The following is a 5,087-nucleotide window of genomic DNA, read 5'->3' on the forward strand; positions in this document are numbered from 1 at the left end:
TTTCTCAGCAGATGTTAATCGCTTGTAGCTCTTCCTCTAGGGATGGGGCCTTATGAGCCTTTGAGTCTTCCCCCATCCGAGCTGGGATGTCAACTGTTGTTGGAGTTGTTCAGGTCTTGTTTAGGCAGCCATGCTGTTGAGACATCACGGGTGTTGCTTCCCTGTCATAGCTAGAAGGCACATCCTCCTAGAGTCCTCTGCTCTTACAATCTCTCCGCCCTCTCTCCCCAGATGTTCCCTGAGTCTCAAGTGTAGAGGTGCTATTGCAGATGTATGCTCTGGGGCTGGGAACCTCAGGACCAGTTGTTCTCTGCATTTTGACTAGTTAGGGCTTTGTTTTCTTCTGCTGCAAAAAGAAGCTTTTTTGATGAGGGGTTGATTAAAATTTTAAATTCACAGAGTCAAGAAGTCTAGTGAAAAATCAAACACAAAGAAACAAGGACACCAATGTGCACTAAAGCCTTCTGCCACCAGACATGCGCACGAGCTTCAGACGGGCGCAGGAGCTTCAGGCGGGCGCATGAGCTTAGATGAGGCTTCTTCAGTTCCAGTCCAGACCTGAGATGACAACAATCCAGTCATCATGTAAATGGCAGCCTCAAGGCAGAATCATCTGGGTAAAACTCTCCTGGATTCCTGACTCACAGAAACTGTTAAGTAGCAATTGTTAGTTCTCTCTCTCTCTCTCTCTCTCTCTCTCTCTCTCTCTCTCTCTCTCTCTCACACACACACACACACACACACACACACACACACACACACACACACACACACATACACACACACACCATTTTTAAAAAGTCATTTCTGTCCTGACATACTTTGAAAAAGAGAAAGCCATTTCATGGTCAATGCTACCATGTTAAAAACACAACAGTGGGTACACAGCTGGGAGAGGGCACTTTTTCAGTATTCAGGAGGCCCTGGGTTTGATCTCCAGTACTTGAAATAAAAAGTCCCTCTACCAAAACAGTAAACACTGTCCAAAACTGTTAGAGTCAATTTTCTTGGAATCTGGAAACCAGTCAAAAGATTAAAGCAGCTGGGTGAGTGCTTAATGAAGGAAAACCGAACAAGGCAAACCTTGACTCTTGATCAGAGAGCTTGGTGGCGTGTTTAACTCACCCTGGACCCACCTCACCCTTGCTCCCTAGCTCAGAGGCAGCCTTACAGCCCGCAGCAGAGGCTCAGCGACACCAGCATGGACTTACTCTGAAAGAACTGTGATCACTTACTTTGTCTGTCTGTTGTCTCCCCACAGTACTGGCCTAGAGGGCTTGCCTTTATTTAGCCAGACTCCACTGCGCAGCTGCCCAGGGGTGTTTGTGGAAACCACTGGAAGCAAATCCATTAGCCACTACCCCCTGGCGCAAGCGGTAATGGTAGGACAAACAAAACAAAGCGAAACCACTGGGTGGAAGAGCCCAGGGATTGAACGTTTTGGAGAACGCAGGCTTTGACCAGCTCCCCCCTTCCTGTCATTCTGGAAGATGCACACAGAAGAGAGATGAGGAGCTTTACAATGGGAATGATGCATCAAAGATCGCCGCTGGGCATCAGAAGCAGAACATACCTGTGGGTAAAGCCGTTCCCAGGATCCATAAGGATATAAAGGAAGATCTCAGTGCCGGGTCAGGCTACCTTTCTATGAGCTGTTGGCCAGAGTCCATGGAGGTCCCTCCCCAAAACAGTATAAGCTATTGATACTGTTATTCCTGTCCCCAGAACTAGATGATAAGACACTATTGTTTAAGGCACCATGTGCTTTGATTGCAGAACACAATGAAATTAGCTGGAACTGAACTGGAAGCTTCCTCCCTGCTGGTTAGTATTCACACTGTCAGAAGGTGCTTTGCCCACCACTCGGGGAAAATGTCGCTATCCGTTTTACTCAGCTGTGATGCCTGCATGCTAAACTACTGACCTGCCAGGCAAAATATGCTCAAGAGTGCAGCAGCGGCATGGCTGTGATGGGGTTAACTAACTACTTTCTGCTTGGGTTTGAGACACGCTTCATGGGAAGGGATTCGCATCTAGTGCTATTGACCTGGTACTATAGACATGGCCTGTGACTGGGGAGGTCCTAGGAGGGAAAGCTACTATTGTTGTTTTGCTAAATGGACATGATGCACCTGCAAATTGCTTTCTAAATAGTTATGTTTATGCCTTTATGTTGTAGAATACCGTTCTAAGGTGTGTTACTTTATTTTATGTTGCATTTATTTAACTCTGTGAAGCTGTGATACTTTGCCTGTCTAACACACCTGATGGTCTAATAAAGAGCTGAATGGCCAATAGCAAGGCAGGAGAAAGGATAGGCGGGGCTGGCAGGCAGAGAGAATTAATAGAAGGAGAAATCTGGGAGGAAAAGAGGAGTAAGAGAAGGAGGAGGACATCAGGGGCTAGCCACCCAGCTACACAACCAGCAATGGAGTAAGAGTGAAAGATATACAGGAATAGAGAAAGGGAAAAGCCCAGAGGCAGAAGACAGATGGGTTAATTTATAGTTATGAAAAGCTGTCAAGAAACAACAAGCTAAGGCTGGGCATTCATAATTAAGAATAAGCCTCTGTGTGTGATTTATTTGGGAGCTGGGTGGTGGGTCCCCCAAAAGAGTAAAAAACAAACACCACCACCCTTACTTAGATCAAGGTTGCTGTTGGCTTTGGTCGGAGCAGCTTTGTTTTTGCAGTGGGCCCCATTACTGCAGAGGCTCATAACTGGTCCGAGTGCCGAGACAAAGAGGCTGTTCTAAATGAGACAGCTACGCCAGCCCCTCTAAGGCACAGAAACATCATGGAAGCCGGGGCAGACAGACTGTAGGAGGCAGAGGAAGGGATTGGATGATGTGGAATGCTGTCTTCCAGGCATGGTATGGCTCGTCGCTCTCTTGGACCTTACAGACAGTTTTTTGGGCCTAGCAAACGGGCTCACTGCTTCCCTCTTTCTATTATGTGGGCATTCAAGCACTGAACTTAAAGCGATCCGCATCCTGTTCCCTATACATACTGCTGGCATGTGTTCTCACTTCTCCCTCTCCCTCTCCCTCTCTCTCCCTTCCCCTTCACCTACAAGTTACTGACTCTTCATTCTTCATCTAGTGACCTAGAGATAGACTCCTCGCCCAACTCACTGATCCCTCCTGATCAGGATCTGTAAGTACTAAGCTTTTTAACTAGTTTCCTATGTGGCGATATGTGTTAATCTATGCCTTCCATCTGAAGAACCAACAGCTTCCCCAGGCCAGATCTTCACCAGTACTCCAGGAGACAACAGGAGCACCAGACTGATGGCCGATGAGGACAGAAGTGGGCATCTGTAAGACAAGAGCTACAAAGGCATCTCCCAGTACAAACAGCCCCTGTGAAGGACCCCCAGCCATAGTCCAACAACCAGGCAACAGGCCTGCTTGCCAGGCAAGCGCAGTGCCTATGGAAGGCACACTACAAACACCTGGACCTACTTCTTTTTTCTCACCCTTAGGGCAGAGTGCTGGCTGGCTGCCTTAGTGCTCTAAGTCAATCAATGACAAAGATGGGATGCTTTGCACGGGTTACACATCTCCACAGTGCTTATTAGCTGCATCCTCTAACTACCCCTCTCCTTTGGGAAGGCATCAGCATTTGCTGGCAGTCTGTAGCATCATTTTGTGCAAGCTTCAGCTGCCAGGTCATGACCTCGCCTTCCCACCAAAACTCAGTACTGCGGAACAAACTCCCCTGCCACGACCACCTTGTGGAACTAGATGCAGTTCTCTTGGCCATGCAGAACACTATGGCTTACAGTCAGCCCTCCGTCCACGTTTTTACTGACTCTTGGATAGTCACAAATGAATCGTGTGCTTGATCTACCCTGTAGCAAGGAGAGAAATCCTCTATCCAGTCTCATCTTTGTGGAATGCCTTCATCTGAAAAGATGTGGCCAAATGGCCAATCATTAAGGCTATAGGAAGCTCAGGAAGGCTGCGTGGTTGCATTAGGGAGCCTGGAAGAGCAGTCGATGTGGGTGGACCAGAACAGGTAATGTCTTGAATATCTGTGGATATCAGCCTTACAGGTAAACATTGTCTTAAGAATGGCAATGTTGGTATGAGCCAAAGCATGTAGCCTTTGTGATACTCTGGGAGACAGTGTTTCTTTATACAGGGTGTACAATTCCCTCTGTCCATAGGCTTCTGGCCCCTAGACTGCTAAAATCCTTGTCTAGTAGATGTCCCTTTGTTCTGGGACATTAACTATACTAAATTCCAGGCCATATTATCACTGTTCTCCTCACTGTAATTGGGTTTGCACAGTCACATAGCCCATATTGGTAATTCAGGGGTAATCAGTAATGTCTCCATGGGGAGTATTATCTTTATATTCTCCAACAACTCCCTCTATGAATTTAAAATATCAGTTGTTTTGCTTTATGCTATCCATTGGTCACCCAACTGGAGACAGGTGAGGAGCCCTTTCCTGAAGGCAACCCTACAATGTTGCTTCCCAATTATATCCATCTATCCACTGAAATTCCTGTGTATAGTGGCTTTAATGGTGCTTTATCTATATCTGACCTTCCCAGGAATTAAAAAGAATCACAACACAGTGTCTAGAAAGCACAGCATGGCTCCAGTGTCTTTTGACCTCTCTTTGTAGACAGCTAGCCAAGCCTCCTTCCCTCCGTCCCCCATTAGGACATGTCCATCCCAACAAAGGTAAGCTGTGTTTATTCCCATAAGCCTGTTGCTTTTACTGGCAGGTAGTGAACTGAGCATCCCAGCTCTACCCATTCAAGTTGTCAGGCGGATGCAAATTTAACAAACACACAAATCTATTGTAGCGTAGCCTTGGGTTGATGAAACATTTGCATGTGTTTCTGGCCCAGATGGTTGGTGTCAGATGGCTGACTTGTGCTGTGTGTTCCTGTGCCTGTGTACCTGTGTCTCTGTCTGTGTGAGCATCTATGTCACGTGCCTAGATTATAGGGAAGGGGTCCATGCCATCGAAGAACAACCTGCTGAGGGTATAAATAATTCTGGCCAAGCACAAGCTAATCTAACAGCTGTGGCTCAGCAAGTACAGATATTAATAACATCATTCTCACCC

This window comes from Peromyscus leucopus, chromosome 7, assembly GCF_004664715.2.
Source record: "Peromyscus leucopus breed LL Stock chromosome 7, UCI_PerLeu_2.1, whole genome shotgun sequence".
Taxonomy (NCBI): Eukaryota; Metazoa; Chordata; class Mammalia; order Rodentia; family Cricetidae; genus Peromyscus; species Peromyscus leucopus.